This window comes from Neodiprion pinetum, chromosome 2 (assembly GCF_021155775.2).
Source record: "Neodiprion pinetum isolate iyNeoPine1 chromosome 2, iyNeoPine1.2, whole genome shotgun sequence".
NCBI classification, from domain to species: domain Eukaryota; kingdom Metazoa; phylum Arthropoda; class Insecta; order Hymenoptera; family Diprionidae; genus Neodiprion; species Neodiprion pinetum.
The window spans coordinates 36,667,471-36,688,801 of record NC_060233.1 but is presented as its reverse complement, the minus strand read 5'-3'; the positions used below and the strand labels follow the sequence as shown (position 1 = coordinate 36,688,801).

The 21,331-nt window shown below is 49.2% G+C and overlaps 1 protein-coding gene across 2 annotated transcripts in view; it reads left to right on the top strand.

The window, feature by feature from the left end:
* Nucleotides 1-21,331, top strand: part of LOC124212070 (LIM/homeobox protein Lhx9) — a 67,888-nt gene that overhangs the window by 13,078 nt on the left and 33,479 nt on the right. Inside the window, exons 2-4 of one of the 2 annotated variants that reach the window (XM_046611798.2) lie at nt 1,114-1,511; nt 14,570-15,119; nt 15,252-15,444. The gene's annotated coding sequence lies outside the window, so the exon portion shown is untranslated. Of the gene's footprint in view, nt 1-1,113; nt 1,512-13,854; nt 15,120-15,251; nt 15,445-21,331 lie in introns of those variants that run through there. The other variant, XM_046611799.2, reaches the window with a different exon arrangement.

The window sequence follows — 21,331 nt, the reverse complement described above, 5'->3', positions numbered from 1 at the left end:
CTGAAGGGGTGCTGCTGCCTAGAAGAATTCCGGGATCGACAGATGAACCAGCGTTTGTCACGGCGGATGCCGCACCGAGTGTTCAAAAATTGGTCGCCGATTTAGAAGCGACAACGCCCAGACGACGTGCAACACGTGTTCGATGACGTAAGGAAATAGCAAGGAAAAGAAGACACACGGACGAATAATACGTATAATAAGAGGAGAGGCGAATATGCGTAGGTGTTTTACGCCGGGTCGTTCTTCGGCGACGAAACCATTTCGGCTCCTTATTTTCGTGGGCTGATAATAGGGGAGCGTGCAGTTGAAAATAGGCATGACGCCCCTAGGAAGTATAAATCTCTTTCTTGCAAGTTTGGAAGCCCTTAGGAGCGAAACGATCCCGGGTAACACCTTCCGCGTGGAAGGGGGATTCCCAACGAGGCCGGTCGTCGTCGCCGCGGCGTGGCAGCGGCACAGGGGATACCTTACCTACCTAATTATTTGTTTGCGTTAGTCGGCGTGCCCACGGTAGGCGTTCTCGCCTCCGCCACCTTTTGTTTAATGATTTACCCGGTGCTCCCGGGAGCATGACGTCCGGTCTGGACCAAGTGAACCGTGGCGAACTATCGGGATATTGCCTGGTTAGGTCCTACCTTGGCCATGAATTTACCTACGCCGTACTTACGCCTCGACATAAACGCAACCGTCCAGCGTGAGCTTCTTGCTGCCGACTCTTCTCCTTCTCTCTTCATCATATCCGGTCGTTTTCATTGCGGCGGCTGACTGCAGTCGCTCGCTCGACCGACCGAAGGATCGCTCCGGAGACGTGAAAAAGAAATTATTATACCTCTTCGGTGAATAATCCGCGCGGCGGTGGCACGCTTTGTGCCTTTACCTCGACCAGGGTTACGGTTTCTTTCTCGACACGTTCGCCCTTCTTAATGGTTCACTGAAAACCGATCGTAGTACTCTCGTTTAAAAAGCCCTTAAATAAGGGACTTCCGTTACACATAAATATGTGTGTATAGCGTATGTTTGTTTTTCTTCTCCTTGGTTACGAACCCCATCTCGCGTACCCGCTCTTATTTTCGTTCTTGCCTTAACCGCACGATCATTCTTTCCGTGGTCAAGGCTGCAACCGCGGGCTACTTCAGGGTGTGAAACACGTGGGGCGAGCAAGGAGGCAGGGACCACGTGCTTCCCGACCTCCGTAACACAGTGTACGCTGCAGGCACAAGGAACCTGGTCAAGGGTTCGGACGAATCGGCGGCGAGTTACACAAGCGAGGAAGTAGACGACCAGCCCGACACCCTGGCGCCAGGATATGTTACGCGACCCGTCTGCGAGGGCGTCGTTGGGGAAGCCTGCAGCGCTCCTCGTCCCTCCCCGTCTCATGTTCCTCGGGGTCTCCCGCGGGACGCGGAGGTAATGACGCGTGCAGAACCAAGATTCCGGGTATCACGGTGGTCCGGATTCTACGCAATCAAGCTGCGGGCTCTCTGACGTTGGATTTTTCTTCCCCGTACTCGGTGAGTTTATCATCATTGCGTGAACCAGTTTTTTCTCAGCCCCCCCTCGTCCTGAAATCCCCTCCAATTGTGCGACCCGATGCCGTTTGTGTCAAATGTTGCCGCTTTCAAACCGTTCGTTCATTCATCGGGAAGGATAAGTTCTCCGGCACAATGGTCCGGTGTCAACGAGACCCGCCCACTTGGTCCAATTTCGAGCCGATACTTCCGGATCGTGTCGGGACCAACGTCTTTGAGAAGTTGTGTTAGAAACATGACGTAACTCGACACTTTATGACCATTTTTGTGGTCAAGGGAAAGAAAAAGATGCGGACCGCATAGTCGCAGCTGGTTTCAAGAGGACATCGTACTATACATGTATGTTGTCGGATTGCCTAGTTCTTTCGACGGGATACTACTCTGATATACGACAGTTGGACGAAGATTTCTATGGTGTCTGACCAATTTTTTTAGTTTTCTACCGCATATTACCATTTGCGAAAGTAATTGACGTCTGATTGGAATTCTGTACCACATCAGTTGACTACTGGATCAAACCATTATTCCCAAAAACCAAGACTGTAATGCGAAGGACATATCAATGTTTCATCTCTACACTGGTGGATTCTACGTACGGCTTTTTTGAATTCCCCGAATCAATCTAATTGCCTCGACGTTTACTTTGACTGCGATGGTACATAAACTTTGTCAAAATCTGATTCAACAAGCCGTCCGTCGAATCTCCGCTCCACCGTATCATTGTATTCAGTAAAGCTTATTTAGCTTCGCTCAAGCTCAAGCTCGAGTCGAGACGCGAAGATTTTCCATTGGGTAGAAGGTATAAGGTGTTACGTGAATCGAAAGGCAGAGGGTGTTTCCAGGCTGAGCATTGCGAAGCGTTGTGGAATTGAAGTCTGGGGAGGAGAAGGCGCGTATAGACCGAGGAGATTCACAGTATCTTGGGATAGCGTCTGAAAAGGGTCGGTGAAATAATACCGTTCGCCTCATTAGCGAAATTCTGGAGGCTCTTTCTCCTCGTCTGACCGATACTGACAAGCTTGCAGGAGATAGAAGTGCGAAGCTGTTTACTTTTGTATACCCGACACACATTTCAGCGAAACAACTCGGATAAGCTTGAACTGGAATCAGTGAAACGCGAAACAGCCACGCCGTGTTCTCCGCATTCATCGCGAAACTCCAGATCGAAATCCAGAGTCGTGCGAGCAGTCCATGCAATAGTAGCACCCTCGGATCACCTTCCGACTTCCCCTTCATATCCGCATTTTGCAACAAAGTGGATATTAATCACAGCTCGCGAAGTGTGAATTGATTTATTACAATGTTCAATTAGCTCGTTTCGTCTTCTCCGGCTACCTCGCGCTACCGTGGTCATTAGGGCCCCGCTAATCTGTTTGATGAATATCATCCTGGTCTTTGGGTCTCGAAGGGTCGCGAGCTCAGCGCCGACGTGCGGTCGTATCGCACAATTAGAATAGATTTAGACGTTTCTTAACGAACAATGCGGCTCCTCAGGTACCGAGAGAAGTGCTCAGGGCCGCTATATTGATTATCCCACGCGTGATTAATACGTTTTTATTAGCACCATTCAGCGCCTCTGACTTGCACGTTTCTCTCGGCGTAAAGTAACTCCTGTTCAGCTGTAACGCTCAGCTCGCATTTCGTTCATTACCACCGCACGTCGTTGTGTATTAACGACATCGCCACGTTGTTGCATTCCCGGATTTTCAATCGGGCAATCTGTCGTCTCGATACCATAGATGCCACAGATACAATATAAGCAGGGTGTCTGCGCCTCGAGATCGAGCGGATAAGGCACTCGCTCTTCGTTGGGTATCCGACCCTATTCCTCGCGTTGCAAATCAGCAATATCAGTTTTGACAAGGCCCCTTAACCGGTACAATAGGCAACGTCGTTCCGTCCCTCCCCAGCGCCCGGGAATAATCATACGACCAGCCGATCACGTATCAATGAACTCTATTCAGCACCCCAACACCAGTTAATGATTCTACGCTTACCCCCTTACCTCGCCAGGTGCGTCCTGATCTTTCTGCCACCCTGGGTCCCGGCTCCTGTCTGTCTGTACCCCATTGTTGCCCTCGCAATTACCTCGCATTGTTGACGATCCGAACAACGGATTAGCTTGCTACGGTAATATATTTGTATCTCTACGTATAAACTCGTCAAGCTCAACTGTCACATTGTTCTCGTTTCTATAAACCGCCGTCTTTTACCGTCGCACTACGGTTTCGCTCGTCGAGCAATTTTCGTACATGCAACGGTTACCAACGACGAGTATGCAACACGTACTTATTGTTGATAATCTGTCTGGTCACTGACAAATTTACATTATTCGCTACTATACTTGTCGTAGTGAAAAGTGGTTGCAGTGCCGTGAAGATTTCCGTTTCGCCGTGACTTTCACCTTAAGGGTCCAGATTCTTTCTGCTATGCCCTATTTCACAGCGTCGTGAAAAATATGGAAACCACATGACAGCTGAGACAAGGATCGGTGCGTTTATGTCCCAGAGGTAACGCGGCTGCTCGTTCCTCCTTGTTACCTCGTCATCGTTTCTAAAAATATCCTTCAGGGACCCGGATATTCGACGCCGATTTATATTCTCATCCGTTTCCGGGTCGCTTGAATGATGACCCGTACCTACGTTGAGTCTCAAACGTTGAACCGTTAGCGTTACGCGTGGAACGATTAATCCTGCCACGGCTTATACTAAATTGAAACAGGTTGCTAATTAATCTCCGAGAGTTCGTAGTCGATTTTCAACGTGGTTTCTTTTTTTTTCTTCTTCTTCTTTTATTCCTTCATTATCGAGCTGTAGGTACGCGAAGAGTGGTTTGTTACGGCGAATTCATTACCAGCGCGAATCCGCTGATCCGACTTATGCCGGGAACTTGCACGGAGAGCTGCCGCCCGGCATGATTAAGTCCTAAACACCACACGAAACCGCAGGGCCTGCACCCCTACCCCCGGAGTCACGTGTCGGTTTCGAATTTGTATCAAATTGCGAGGGCCAAGGGTCCGGCTTGCGCACGCAGCGAGAGTCCCACTCCTCCCGGCTGCACCATCAATCCCGGTGGGTGTGACATGGCGGGTCCGCGAAGGGCGCGCGAGTGCCAAAATGGCAAAATTTCGTAATAAACTGGCGCGGGCTTCGCCTGTATGGGGTGGAATAGAGTTCGCAGACGTGTGAGTAGATGTACACATATATTCCAGCAAACGGACGGGCAGGGGATTCGCTGGAGCGTCTGCGGTGGGGGGAGGACGACGAGGAAAGGGTCTGACTGGAGCGGCGTTTCCTCCTAACGAAGGCAATTTCATTCTTCGAAGGTACCGGGGGCAAGATGATAAAGAGGCGACGGGGGGGCGTGGGGGGGGGGGGGGGGGGGGAGGGGGGGAACGCCCGTCTCTAACAACGCGGGCTGCGTCAAGTTTCAGACGTGGAAAAGTGGATCTGGAAATAACAAAGTGGAAAATGGAGAAACGCGGAGTGATGCCGGGGCTGGAGAAGATGGTCGCTGACTTTGATGCCGGAGGGAGAAATAGTTATTTTTCTGTATCATTTTTTTTTTTCTTTCTTTCTTTTCACCAGGTAAATTTTCGGTATATAGAGCGTTATATAACGCGCGCTACGTAACGTGTGCGCAAATTTAATAATTATACGTGTTATCCATGCCTACATATAATATTATGTATGTAGCCGTTTTTCATATATGCGGGATAAAAATTCTCGAGTCCTTCATTGCTCGCCTCCAATTAACGATGGGTTACGCGAACGCGGTGCTGTAACGTAATTTTCCAACATGTTTTTATGGGAATACTTTATTTTTTTTTGCGCTCCTTTTCTTTTTCAATTAATTTTTTTCCGCTTCTCTTCCTTTTTTCACGCAAATTGATATTTACTTTACTGACCGTGCGTACGTACACTCAGAGTTTGAAGGGATGGCTCTTGCCGCGGGACGGTAAAAGGGTAACTAACAGGCGTGACAAACAAATGCGCATTCAGCGATGCTCCCTGCGTTCGCTAATTGATTGATTGCGCAGTCAAACATTGCGCTTTAATTTCATCCATGCAGCACCGCTTCGCCGTTCATTTCTCGCTCTCTCCTTCTCTCGACGCGAGCTGCGGCTTTAATTCCCCGTTTCACCGGATATCGAATATCGAATACCGTAGTAGATCTGACTCCATTCGGCGTACAGTTTATTTAAATATACATAATACCACAAGACGAACAACAATTATGCATCGTTGAATTTCGCCCTGCAGGTTGAAGAGGTCATCACACGTCGAGTTGTAATACGAACCGCAGGTTAGGCGCATCGCGTGTCTCCCAGCCCTCCCGCACGTATGTAATCGTTATTCGTGCTCCGTGTAATGACTCGGCGGCTCCCGCAGCAGGTCCACCTTTTCACATACCTACCCCAGAGAGCGCGGTAAGTGGGATGATCACCGTCCGCCCCTGCGGTTAAATCATCTCCATTTTACGGGGAAATATGTTCCGGGTTTTCGCCGTATAACGTACATTACCGACAGACAACAGCTCGGGGCCAAAATTCAACGCACCCCCGTTCGCAGCCTAGGGGACGAAATCAGGCATGAAACGTGCGCGAATACGCGGCTGTCTCTGCGCGAGTGTGTGTGCGGGTGTGTGGGTGTTTCAAGGCACATCCTTACACGTAACGGGACGGACGTAACACCCGGCGTTTGTGTGCGGGAACGCGGGAAACGCACACGGCGAAAACCCGCGCCACCGTCGACACGTGAACCTCGATTTGCCTCCAACCCCCAATTAGCGGGAACTTGCTCGGCTCGACGCCACCCCCAACCCCCGACCCTCGACGTCCTCCAGCCTCCGCCTCGCCCGCCGCTTCCCCGGCTCTCGATTCCGCTCAAAGCCGACGCTAACGAGCACGTGGAAGTCACGTGGAAGACGGCGTCGACGACGAACCGGTATTCGCGCGCAGGGCTTCAAAACTCACGTGAATGTGACAGGTGAAAGCGTGTCGCTTTTCTCGTCGAGGTGTTTAGTATATCACGTATGGCAACGCTTTAAAGATTGAAAATTTACTTCCGAAGAGTATGAACATTTTTTTACAAACTCAAGTTAGACGTTTCTCCCTACGAATATTATTTGCGCATTATTTTTCCACGAATAATTTCTGTGCTTATTCATTGGAAGCTGATGAATAACGATCGGAGTTCCTTACGACCAGGACATCGTAACTTAAGATCCAAATAGTATAGGCACACGTACGGGGAATTGTTGGTTTTATTTTTATCCCCGTCTTCCGTCTAGTCGTCGACGTCGGTGGCGAAGGAAGGCGAGGGTGACGCCTGGCGTCTAACGAATGATAAGTGTGGAACGAAGCCGCGAGGCGCGCCCATCCAGAGAAAAACACATGTTTTTAATGTCACTGTGACAAAAACTCGGCCTGCGGCGTCTAATTTCATAGATTACCCGTGCAGGTTTCATGCCCATGCGATTACGAAAAATCTAGCGTGACTAATTTCGAAAACTTAGAGTAACCCTAATAGACGATATTACACCGTTGCGTTACGCCTATAATACCTGCGATCACGGGTGGTGAATGCTGCAGTCTCGTAACCGCAAAACCGGTCTTTCCGAGAACAGGTTTTGCGTTACTCAATTTAAACTCTCATAATTTTTACCCTCTTCCTAGGCAAAAAAAAAGAGTGCCAACAGTTTCTCCCTAATTCCGTTGATAATTAACGAACCGATACAAAAGACTGTCCAATCGAGGATGCGTAACAAAAAAGAATGGACTGAAATTCAGGAACAAAGCAACTGTGGCGGTTTACACCCGAGAATAAAGGGCAGGAAGACAGTGACCCATAAATCCAGTTTTTCCCCCTAATTGTATCAGCCATAAATTCATTTAACGTCTTTATTCGCTTGCAATATGGTCCTATGATGCGGTTATCGCCTGGTTACTGCCGAGGGGAACGATCCTCAAGGGTCGATACAAGACCGCTTATACGAGTCCTAGAAATCCAGGCAGGGTCGAATTACAAATTTCCAGTACACCAACAAATTCAGGATCGCTTTGTACTTCAGGGGCTTAATTCGGGAAGTGGACTTTCAACTTTTTGTCATTTTTAGAATGGTTCTCTTTACGCCTTAACAATGCGAGCGACAAGTCGCGGAATCAATATTTTAGAATATCGTATAATCTTGACATAAAGCGCCTGGTCCAACCTGTGATATTTGTTTCCCCGATTACGAGCAGCATTAGCTTCACTTATCTGTCAGGTTGGTCACGGGTAGCGTATATTCAATCGGTTGTACGCTACAGGGAGCATATGCCAGGATTTGGGTCCCCGGAGGGTTGCGGGAAAAGTGGCCACCCTCCAATTACCAGCCGGAATATCCTCTGCTCTCGGCGCAAAGTTCACCGTGTTCTCTCTTCTCTCTTCTCTCTTCTCTCCATGAGCACGAGGATTCGGCAGGGTCGCCACCCCTACCCTCGAAAACTACTTCATTACGCTGACAACCGTGTTGACTTGTATTGTGTCCCGCTGAAGAGATCTCCCCCTCCTCCATTGAAATAATATCTGCGACGAATCGCTTGCACTTCGCTCGTCCGCCCTTGAATCGCCCTGCGATCGCTCTTAACCCACCGGAGCCTTTACAATCCCCTTGCGAAATCTGCGATTGAGATTTACGCGCCGTTTCAACGGGGCCGAATGATCGACGGACCGATAAGACCGGACACGTGAAGAACACCTGCGATCTGAACGCAAGGAATATCCGCTATACCCCTCGTCTCGGATCTTCTGGATCAGGGCGTAATGCTTTCACTCCCAAACGTGATTCATCTCTCTCTGTCTCTCTCTTCCGATGGAAATTCCTGAGTCTTAATCGAAAATATACGTAATAATTATTGCAGAATTCGGTCTTCAGCTGGCCTCAAGTGTACCTCGTTGTTAGAGAAGGGAGAAGAAACGCAGCAGCAGCATCACCATCAACAGTAGCAGAAGCACACCACGGCAAATAAGAAGTCTCTTAGCTGTAGGCTGATAAATGTTGTTTCTCTTCGAGTAAAGCATCCAGCTAATATGTTACCCGACAACTAGCCAGGCCCGACTAAGTTCCAAATCAAACAAGTTTTAATCTACCGTGTAAACAGAGAGGAGGGAGCCTGTTTAGAGAATGCCCGGTTTGTGTGCTCAAGGAAACAGGAAGGCCTGTTCCAAGCGCTGAAAACCTGCGTTGAGTCAAACAGGCGTTAATTTTTGAAAATTTTACGAGGTCCTACGAAACCTTGACCTTTTTTTTCCTATAGTTTCTGCTTCCTCTCAACGCCCAGGCTTAATATTTTCTTTTATGTTCGTTCCAAATTTATAGAATCATTACAGTTATAGGGGTTCTTTGAGGGATTAATAAAAATGCTCTCACGATCATCTGTCATGTCGTAATTAATCTCCAAGGAAATAATTCTTCAAAGGAATCAGATGACTCATTGCTTGGATTTGGAATGTAGAGGACATTCGGTGCAACATATATGCGATATTTAATTTTCGCAGTATGTTTAAAAAATGTCACTCCATGTTACAACCGGCGAGCTCACTATCTGAGGCATAAAAACTACATGGCTAAAGTCCAGGTCAAGAGTCCGGGGACTCAAATCACGCAAGGAGGTCAACAGGTTCAATCGTTTCTCTCTCTCTAATCCGATAGAGCACCGTCTTGCCTCGGTAGTCAATGGACCACACGTATCTATACTGCACCGATCTGTCGCACAGTGAAATGCATAGCCGAGAAGAACCGACCTGCGCAGCTCAATTCGAAAACCACGATTCGAGTCCACGCGATGCGGAAAGCTTCATTTTTCACGGCTTACGAGAGGTGGTGACGACTGGGTATTGTTGACCATTGACCCCCGAATTCCTCGAAAAATTGAGCATTAAGCTCGGGGTGCAACCCCGTGTTTTGACTCAGGCGGAGGCTATTCTTTGGGAAAGCGATCCGTAGAAGCAAAAGGGCTGGATCTAGCTGCAAGAAGAGCGCGTATAAGCGATGCGCGAGGCAGCGGAGCGCTGATTAATGATGCACGCCAACAATCAGAGCTCGCCCGGAGATACGAGAACAGATCATCAAAGCGGTGTTTAGCGTCGCGTATTGCTTCATCATCGCCTCGCTATAAATCAGGCTGAGCTCCGCGACGTATAAGCAGACTTTTTGGGCCCGAGCTGGTTTGGCCCCCCGAAGCTGCGCGGGGTACACAAGGGGTGTTATTCAACTCGAGGCCGGGGATCCTTCCGGTGAGCGAGCGCCTCTCTCCGTGTTTGGGCCCGTTTGGGACTCGAATAAAGACCGCCCGTCGCGAGGAAGAGCGGTTTTTCCTCGATAGCGACGCGCCGCTGCAAAACGACGCCAGCACGATCCTCCCGGAGAAGGGCCCGAGGTCCCACGTATTCCTCGACGCGGAATACGAGTCTTGTTACGCTCCGCGCGGCTCCTCGGACAAGGTGCTAGTCATCCTCTCCCGCTCTACGATCTCGCATCTCCCGAGCCTCGGCCAACAAGAGGAGCTAACGAAGATCGCAGATTCATTGGCTCCTGTAGAAAATACCGAGGCGTGCTGCGGCAAGAGCGGCGTTGCCCCTCGACTAACCGAATTAAGACACGAGTCAACCGGACGTCTCTCCGCTCCGCCATCCATGCCATGCACCACGCATCTCTCAATTTATTCTCACGCCTCCGTACCGACCGAATTAATCATCGCCTAGGTGCCGATCGGTGCGCCGGGCATTCGTGCCCAGAATTATCACCGTCGATTGCCTCGACTAGGCTTTCAGTTCACCGGTCTCAATACCCCGTGATTGCCCCGGCGGTGGTGAGGTTGAGGATCGCAAGGATCGGTCCGTCGGAATCGAGCCGGCGGATTGCCCCCGTGCGGAGGATCGAGGATCGGAGACTGGGAAAAGAGGCCGAGAGCTGTTTCGGCCCGGTTATACGATCACCGGCCTCCTCAAAGAGCTTCCGAATAAACCAACAATTGACTCCGTGCGCCATTAAATACGTATCATTACGCGCCGCGGTGATGCGTAGATGTGAGATGCGGCGGGACCGTCTTCCCAAGTACGCAGCCCTGTTAGAACCGCTCACCGGGAGCTCTCGTTGGGCGGGGTACCGACCTGACTGCCACCGACAAAGACCTCCCCGTGGGCCCGCCGTTCGATCGGCGATCGGTGATCGGCGATCGTCATCGCCGCGACTATCGAGGAAGGAGTCGATCGAGTGATTCCCGTCCCTCGATCCCGTAAAGCTCCTCTGTTTTTCCCGTCGAAGATGCGCGCGCGCCGCGGCGGCGACCGACCGCAGAATTGATACGTGAGCCTCGATCTTCGGCGACCTGGAAGGCAACAAAGCACAATGGCACAGTGGCCCGGGCCTGCTTCCCGGGGCGCCTACGACCGGAGATAACAGCGTCGTCGGTGTCTTTGAGGCGGTGCCCGCGGGAGAGCGACGCCGCGATCCTCTTCGATCGGATCGAGTCATGCTTGGCAGCCTAAGAACCGGCATCGATCTCCGAGTCCCGTTTCGCGGCGACCCGATCGAAGCTCCCGAAGTCCGCCTCGCATGACCGCCTGGAAAAGCGCGACGAGTGTCAACGGGAGTTGGAAGGAGAGTTTCTACCGAGGGTATTCGGCTCTCGTTTTTGGTGCCAGTCATTCCTGCAGCGTCTCTTAATATACCGGGGAACCGGCCTTCGCCGCGCACTGCAGGGTGACGTGAAAAGAGTGGAACTCCGGGGACCGGGAACGGAGATCCCCGGCTGACTACCTGCCTGGGAGCTGAAGACGCGCTCCGATGTAAAAGCATCAATAGCCACCGTTACTCGGCAAATTCCGCTGCAGGATTCGACCGGGATTGTAGCCTCCGGCCACAGGATAAACTCTGGAAACCCCGCCTCCTCCCGCACCTCCGGGAGACCCTCTTGTCGTTCTCCGAGCGACAAAATCTTCGACGACAGGAAGACAGGCGGGGAGGGACGGAACGGGGGAGGGAGATATAATGGAATATCGGAGAAGAAAAAGAACGCGTAAAGGGTATGCACGGTATATAGGTATCTTCGCCTATCTTAATATAATCTGGCCTCTGCTACTACTGTCCTGTTTATATGTGAGTAGATACGTAAATATACGCTCAGCTATTATGCTAGTCAAATTGAAATGTGTATCGAACGAAACAGTATTCACCAATATGCTTTTAATAGTGATTCCAGTCAATGTAGGCGGTTCTTCGTTTCATAATTTTTTTCCATGATTTTGTCGGTTTTTGTCAGTGTTGCATGTATAGCGATTTCAACCAAAGAGATTGAGACTTGAAAATTAATAATCTACTAACAGAATGTAAATGTTACGTCGAAAAACAACCGGACGTGAGATCGAGTCGAATAAACAGGATACATAAGCGAATTCACGTTTACCGTGCGACATTGGAATTAAGATAGGAGCGTAATCAGTCCGAGCATCGGAAAGGAGGAAGGCAAATATCGCTCACGAAGGAACACTTAAAACCGCTTTACACGTGTAAGTGAGCACGCGTGTGCCTGTATAGGAGGTAAAAGAGAAAAAAAATGGTAATGTATTCGGTGGAAGTGATTATGGGTGGACCGGCCGGTAATGACTGGACTACGCGATCGTTTGGACTAAAATCTGTCGATTCGGGTCTTCGTGTTCTCTATGAACGTGAGCTAGCGAAATCAGTGGATACAATGTGCGGCGGTCGACGAAATCACGGGATTTAGAAATTACGCTGCGGGTATGTGAGTGAGAACAACGCGGTTCCTGCCATTCGCTACCGTTACGAGGCCTCTCGCGTGGATCAGCCACTTCTGTATCATTAGGCGATTTTTTATTATTTATTTTTCGTTGTTTTTCTTATTTTTTTTTTCTTTTTCTTTCTTTTTTTTCGTTATTTTTTCCTTGGGCGGGAGATTTTTTAGCTCATTTTACCGATACCGTAATTACAGATCGCGCCAGGATCAACCCACTTCCCAGGAAGCTGATCGTAAAAAGTAACGCCACCGCGCACGTCGATCCTTGAGGCGTTTCGGAAAAGGTCCGCCGACGAGACACGCAACGCCAATTTCAAGTACCGAAGCACGCGGTATGCGGGTTAATATACCAAAGACGGATCTCCGTTCACCGTAAGCTGCGGATTGTATAAACAGCTGCGGTAAACGAATCTGCTTCATCCTCTCCTCGCCGCATGAATTTCTCACAATATCTAATTCATTCCGTTTGGGAAACAGCACGGCACCGTTCGACCTACGGGCCTCGAGCTCAGGCAGCTCGTTACTACACCGCGATGTATAAATAATATGGTAGGTTTTCATCCGAGGCTGATTGTGAGCCGACGACTCCCTGCATCGATTGGCTGTGGCAGTACCCGCGTACATCCTGCCATCAATATTGTTCGCAGACAACTCGGCTAGACCCGCCAAGTCCCGAACGTATCCATATTACTACTCCTGATCCTGTCAGCGGTCGCCTGGCGAGGTGGATTGTATTCAGTGGTGGTACAGCCCGAGGCACCCTCGATCCGTGCCGTCGACGGATGCTGACCGACGCCCCTCTTCTTCTTCATCCTACTCCTTTTCTTCTACCTCTTCTTCTACTTCTTCTTCTTCTTCTCCTCCTGCACCGAACGTCCAACCGACCACTCGACTGTCCTCGGTGACGTATGGGCTTTGGTAAATAAACTATTAATATTATGGTAATGTCGTGCATTCCTATCCATATTGGCTCCTCGTACGCGCGCTGGCGCCTCAGCCCTCGAGCAACGGATCCAGCCATCGCCACCATCACCTTAAGCTCAGCCCACCCTTCACCCTCGCCAAGATTTACAAGCAAGAAGAACAAATATCCTACGCCTAAATTACAACCGCCGACTAATGGACCACGGACCAAACGCCGAACGAATCGCCACATTTTTCGCTCACCATGCAGAGTTTGTATATATATATATACATATATATTCGTTATATCAACCAAATGCAAGGGTCGCTAAGATGGCAACCGTTTCGTTTTTCTTTACCGTACAGACTGCAATTCATGCATGCATGTTCGTATAATTTTTGCTCCTGCACCCTATTTCAGTTACCTATCTGCACTCGACACCCCGATACCCGTATGCGAGAAAAGAAAACACAGGTTGGCAGGCGGTCTTCCTCGGGTTGGCCAAGGGGCTCGTTGCCGCCGGTCCGAAGACGCAAAGCAATCAATGCGCCATCAGCTCGGCTCGATTTACGGCCAGGACTTTGCGAGGCCCGCGCCTACCTAGCCGTCGTCGGCTCAAGCCCATCTTCGCTCCACGTCTTCCACAGGGATTATTTCAATTTACTAACCCCTCCTAGCGATCCACTCCTCTCAGCTCCACCAGGCTCTGTCTTCCTCGACTTCTTATTCCGCGTCCATAACTCATCGATCGCTGATTTATTTGTAATTTAACAATCTTTGTAAACGTCCCAATGATTTAGTGACAATACCCCTCAAGATTCCAACCCTCGGCCAAGTATTCATCATGGCTGGGGTTGCGTATTTGTTGTACGCATTCGTTGCATCTATGACATCTCTACAGCTAATCCGTGTCACATTTTTATTATAAGAAAGGAGCGTCGTTTGAAAGGTGACGATTTATTTATCAAAGCCATAGAATACCGAATTCTCGATAGCATGGAATCGTGTATATCAACCCAGTGTACGAATTTGTTTAAGTACACTAAAGTTAGCATTGTGTTCAGTTTACGAGACTGTTCAAGCTTTTCTCCCGTCAAGCAGAGCCTGGAATTCAGGATCCTCGGACAGTTTAGTTGAGACAATCCTGCAAGTATTAGAAGTTGCTGTTTTGTATTCTACACGGAATCTACTTGAGGTAACTGGCTCGAAAGAAATTCCGTCCTCTTAATTATAATTATAATTTGCATCAACGGTACAGAAAGTCTTTGAAAGACCCCTTAAAAAAAAACCATCTGAAGCGCTCGAGAAAAAATATTAACCGTTTTTTTCTCACAGTACCAAAACATGAAGAATCAACGTTAACATTGAAAAAAGAAGTATGAGGGTTGGCTGCAGCTGAAACAGGTGCGGAATGGCCTGTATGCGAGCTATGAGTCTGGTGAGGAGTGAGCTAGTCAATATGCTTCGCAAAGAAGGTCCTCTGTATAAACATCAATTTGCGAGGAGTCGTGGACAAAAACTACCAGGGGGCTCGTAAAACGTCGACTGGGATTGGCGAGACTTAGTTACGGTCCGGAGTCGACTTTGCCGAGGTCAGCCTGGGTAACGGATCGTTTAACGTTCGAATTGAATGGGAGCGCTGAGGTTGGGCCGGCGCTGCAGCTCCCAAAAAGAATGAACTTTACCTCCGCAGAAAGATCCGAAAATCTGAAACCTCGCTGGCCGTGAGGGAAACCCCATTTTGAAACGCCGCGTGGATTAGCAACGCGAAGTCTGGTTTCAATAAGTTCTCAATCTCGGCGTCGCCGTGTGCAAACGGCCAACCTTTGCCCCCTCGATCTCTGTCTGCGTGGGTGGCGCTCGTCCTCTGGATGATAATTTGATGGTGAACAAAATTTCTCTGCATTTGTACTCCATGATTTATTACGGGCGTGCGATTTATTGAAGTATCAGTGATTCGTAAAATTGACAGTACTTGTTTGTTTTTTCTGGTCATAAAAATTGTCAAATTTTCCAGCCTCTAGGTCTGACGGTATTTGCAGGACAATCAACAGTCACCCCAAAACCCTGAAATCCTGCAAACTAGAATCTGGGAGATGGAGCCACTTGCGGTCGCAATGACGTCAGAAGTGCTGCGGCCAATCGCAGTGGGCTGAGAAACTCCGCGGGAGGTTGGAAGCGATCAGCCATTTCCTTTTCAGCAAACAAACGTAAGTTCGCATTGTTGAGAAACCAAAACTACCGTTTGATGTTTCGCATTTGCCGCAAGTCTCAATAAGCCCGAAATAATCTTCAGAAGCAGGCATGTAACCCGAGTAGCAAGCGAATTGACCCTGGAGGCAAAACAAAACGGCTTAAAGCCTGCCGACGCGCGGCTTGACGTACCGACTTTGATCATTCGTCAGCAATACGCAACGCCAAGATTTTATTCGCCAATTTCCCGACCCCCGATACGATCCAGGGTTGCACATGTAGACTACGACACGTCCTAGAACAGCGCAGCAGGCTGAGCTTGAGCCTCAATTCTGGCTATCGGGTGTCGGCCACGCTGGGGCCCCGTTTCTGGGCCAAGTGTTTTGTTAGCTGTCCCCTTGATGAATGACGTCACGGTCTCGTGCTACCGCCAGGCGCCAGGCTCAGGCTTAGACCCAGAGGAGAGATTTTAGTGCGCCAAACAATTCCCTGCAGGATAGTCTGCAATGCGCCGTGTTCGAGGTTTCACATGTGTTTCGAGCTGAGCTGTCGAGTGCAGGGAGTTGGGATAATCTTGGTCAGGGAGCTTCACGTTTCTTTGCAATTGAAAGACTCGGAAGGGCTTTTAGTCAAACAGTTTGAAAATGAGAATTGCTTGGATTGAACTTGAAAGCGCGGACGTATTCTGACTTTGTTACATTTTCAGTGGAATCGGACGCTTGTTGAGCTACCTTGTAGGGAAATCGTTATTTTTACCCGGTATTATATACGAGGGCCAACGACTCGACTAAAATTCATGCGAATACAAGAAGATCGCTCCGAAAGATGTTGAGAAATATAATACGTGTACGCTACACGTATAGCGTTGGGTGAAAGAAGAAGAATCGTGCAAAAAGTTAGTCGCGACGAGATAACCCGGTGGACCAGAAGGATGACGAAGCTTGCCGTGGGCTTCGCGGCGAAGGGGGAGTCGGCCGTTAAACTTTTATATCCGAGTTGAATGCGTTTTAATTATCGGACCCAGGCGACCTCCAGTCGCAAGAACCTCTGCAGCCCGTCTTCCTCTCGGCGCAGCTTCTTCTTTACACGCACACAAACACACACACACCGCATTCGTTTCAACGCCCGAGTAAGTGTACGTCCACGTTACGTAAACGCACGCTGAACGTGCCATACGCGACGCAGTCTAGCCTTACACCTAGTAAAACCTTTGTAAGAACTAACTCAGCACCTGCACCCTTCCGCGCAATTAATATCTCACGATGCTGGGGGAGGATTTCGCTCTTTGCATGGCTCCGCTTCCCTCGGTCGTTCGTTCTTCGTTCGCTTTTTCTTTGGGAACGTGCTCGATACATAACAAATAGAATTCCAGGTACAATAAACGCGAAGGAGTGTAAGAAGCGCGGTGGCAGGATCGGTTCGTTGAAATTCCTGCGTAGGAGCTACGAGGCGGTGGAAAAGCGAGACGTAACGTGACTTCGGACGTCCCATAAGCCGAGCAGAGCTCCTCTCTAAAGAGTATGATTTACTCTTTGGCGCGGACAGAGACGGCGGTGCGACCGCTAGGGCCAACCTGTAATTACCGGAGGTAGTTATTATTTTCTAAAGACAGGTAGCCGATCCGGGAACCACCTATACGCGTTCGTCGGCTATATAGCTGTCCGACCAAGTCGATTATTATCCGATACTAGCGTATTTATGACGCTCGTAATCAATCCCGGGCAAAATAGCTTCTGCGACGGTGTGGCGTTAAAAAAACTTTCGAACTTGTATATTTCGAAGATTATCCTTCGGTGCCCACGCACCTACGTCTGTGTACGTACGTACCTACGCACGTGTGCATGCGTATAATTGGAAGACGGTAAAAGATTTACTCGAGGAGGTGGAATGGAAGTAAATAAATACAGAAGAAACATAGAAATAATTGCGCAAACAATTTTTTCACGCCTAACTCCTCGGCCCCCGGGGCTTCGTCGTGCAGAGCGGGTCTTCTCCTAGCCCTGAGCTATCCGAACGAGCCTGTCTAGCGGTGGCTTGCCAAACACATTCTCAGGTAGCGCCTAGATAATCGTAAAAAACACAAGGGCCATGTTAACGGGAGAGACAAACACTGCCTATACGTAGTCTTGTTTGCCCGAGAGCCAACGAATGGAGTATATTACGGCTATACGCCGCTGTCATGGCTCCCCGTGTGCTCGTATACCTCTACGCGTGGAATCGAATCGCCTCTCGACACCTCGAAGGACGACTTTCCTGTAGCTGGTGCCTCGACCCGAGCGTTGCGATCGTCCGTTCGATCACTTAGCACCGATATCGAGACGGTATACGCGCAATGCAATTCCGTAGGGCCGAATCGTTGTCCAAAATTAGCGCCTATTCACCGCGCACGACCGGAAAGTTTTTCGCATAGAATTTACGTAAAACATCCGCTAAACGCCTTGAAACAAATCCACTCCTGTAGCTAATCAGTTTTTAGCACCGTGTGGATCGCTGTTGCGTCACGTTGCGACTCCGCAAATACGCTAACTCCGGCGAATACATAAACAGCGCGTCGCCACTTCCTGAACTCGTCTTTTTTCTCGTTGTTTTTTCTTTTTCTTTTTTTCTTTTTCTTTCATCGTTTTCTCTCTCGACCGTTTTTAGACAGGGCGCGGGATCTCACCTCTCGGACGCGATCATGGAAGACAGGTGTTTCGCAACGCGGGACGACGAATCGCGAGTCGATTGGTATCGATATATACCAGCGGAGACGGAAGATGACAAAAGGTACACGCGCGCAGTCCATGTATGGAAGGAGCATGTGCGAGCAATAAAATATCGCGATGTTAATCATTCGATACAGTTCTTGATGCCGCCGCAGCCATGATGGCCGGATGTCAAGCTGCCGGTTGTCTCGCGCGTCGTTCCTTCCTCGCCTCGCCGTGTCGCTTCGCCAAACCGGGGCCAGCAAAGGGAACCTGGAACTTGGGAGAGCCGAGAGATAGACGGAACCAAGAGACAGGTGAAGATTGCGGCCATCCGTGATCAAACGGCTCAGCCGCGCAAAAAACGCGCCGCGACTGCCGAACGCCGGTCGACCAATCCGCGAACCCGAGCTTCGGATTCCGCCGACCCACACCGGCCTCTTGTTCCAGAACTGCAGGGACGCTCCTCGCCCAGGGGAAGACATCGCGCGCCTACCCAGAAATATTCCCCTTCATTTCTCATTCGCTTATTCACGCCACTGGTGCAAAAAGACAACCTCGCGTTACACCATCCATCGACCACTTTCTCGGTCCGACTAATTCCAATATAAATTTTCATTCGTCGGAGTCGTTGACCACTCCGGTCGATTATGTTTTCACCCGCTTCTGCAGGAGCTGGAAGTTCGCGATTCCTGCACGTATGCAGCGAATATTTCTGTGTACCTACTTGTCGGCCGCATCGCGACGCGCCGATCCTTGACAAAACTTGCGACGCACCGGAAGCTTGTTCGATGATCGAAGCAAAAAAGGGATGCCTATAGGGCACGCGTTTCTGGGTTTGCAGCTCGCATCAATCCTTAACGGGACGTCGAACTCGTGGAGCAGGACAGACGATTCCATAATTATATATATATAATTTGTTTTTTTTTACTCACTCCTCTCTTTATTTCTTTACAGCGATCCAACGCGTCGAGACCGAATGGCATATAATACGTATACAACGTAGCCTGTAACGCGATATCCGCCGAGGTGCACAAATATCACCGTTATAAATAATATTTGAGAGACGTGTCGACGAGTGGATTCGAATAATTCTTCCCACGGTGACAGCGCGGCGACCGTACGGTGGATGAAATCATATCAAATTTTTATGTCCTCAAGATTAAATCCGGGCTCATTTTATCGTGCGCAGTATAAGATTTGATGACTTCAGAGTTGTTAAGTTGGCCGAGGAAGGATGTGTCGAATGCCTGCGTTTAACCGTGGCGTTGGTATTGTAAGGTATACGACGAGCGGGATACATAAAGGTATGTAAGAGCGTGGCCCGGAGTTGAGACTAAAGTTATGAAGTGTACAAGTTTCCTCTGATGCCATAAATTCGGGCGAAATTGTTTCGGAGTTACGATTAGAACGGCCATAGCTTGGAAGCCCCGTATTCGAAATCGTAAAGGGATCTCGACGACGCGAAGTCCTCGCCGCGCGGCAGAATTAACGATTCACTTTGATGATGTTTGTGCGTCAGTTCCGGTTAAGTATGAAACACTCTTGACTTTAATGTTACCTGCGGAGGCAAATGTCAAGCTTGCGCCAAGAGGAGAATCAAGGCTCGAGGCGGTGATCGACGCGCCTCTCGGCAGGTGGCAATCCGGCCGATGGGTTGTGATTGAATTAATTACCACGTTTACGTTTTTACCCGTTCATCTTTTTTTTATACCTTTTCTCGTTTCTCTCTTTCCTCTCTCTCTCTCTCTTTCTTTTCCTCGTTAATTCCATTCCTTCGGTTTGTGTAGGCACGGAGCCGCGGTGCAGTAAAAAGCCTCGAGAGCTGCAACGCTGCCTGTCCTCCAAGACCCGCGTGTAGAACGGACTCTGCATACACACCGTAATTCTTAATTGTTAAGGGATAGAAATGAAAATTTTTTAAAAGTCGTCGAGGCGCTCTGAAAAGAAGCTGAGCTCAATTAGGCTCTGTCACAAAGGCCGGTAAGAGAAAAGGTGGCGGTAGGTACTCGAGAAATTTAACGAGAGAATTTGACCTTAACTAACGAAAACAAGAAAAAGTCAAGCGAAAAGGCGAAAAGAAGAAAAGTCTTACTCGACCCAAAAAATTCACAGCTCTTTGTTTTCAAAATGCATATATCAAGACCAAGAAGTATACCCACGGCGCGTGAAAAGAACTCTGAAAGAGGCAAAAGACATCAGGTCACACAGGTGACACCATTTTTCTGTTCCAAATTTTCATTCTACATCAATTATTACCATATAAATGCAATTCATTTTCCAATGTAATTTCAGACAGCAAATTTATTAAAAATCGAAAGTTAACAGCTCGGTGTCAGATGGCGTTCGTACGAACAGAATGGCCGAATTTCCATGTTTCTTTTGGAATCGTCGAGTTCTGAATTTTCTCAACTTTTTAGAGTTTTTCGCCGATGGTATGCGCGTCAGTTTACAGGATATACGTGTGGCGCCCCCTAAGTCATCATCCTTGCCTTGCCCCCGGATCTTTTTTCCCGCCGATCGTCCCTCAAAACGTGTACGACGATACGGATGGCTTCCTCGAGGCAGCCTCTCGGATGGCGCTTGTGTCGGTGAATGCATGTGCGTGCGTCGAGGGTCGACGATGCAACACCGAGGCAGATCCGGGGCATGAATGAACCGACGCTTGTGGTTTTTGTTAGACGAAAGAAATGAGGCTATTTATCAATGACCTCCTCCGCAATTCTCCCCCTGCAGCATCATGCGCCTTGAGCTATAACACACGCACGCCCAACGACGCGTTTGTGTGCAGGCGTAACGTTTGTGCGTGCACATCTGTACGAACGGTTTCCACTCTGCTCTTCTAGCCGTCGTTGCACTGGCCAGAATTTTAACTGAGATTAATTTTCCACCAAGGAAGGTGAATGAAAAAAACTACGACGCCCCCGTACGCGTCTGTGTGTGTGCATTTCTATACGTGTACGTCGCGTCGGCCTGCACGATACAATTGACTCTTCCAGAGGGGAGGAAATATGGAAAGAGAGAGGCGAGAAAGGGAGAGAGAGAGCTTAGACACAGACGATGGATTGTTGATCTGTTTCGTTAACTCGGTTAGTCAAGCGTTGATCCGTGATACTTGTTTCGACGCTTTTCTGACACTGGCAATTAATTACATTTTCTTTTGCTTTTTCGATTTGTGTGTTATTTGGGTTTTTTTCTTCAACTTTGATTTTTTATGATT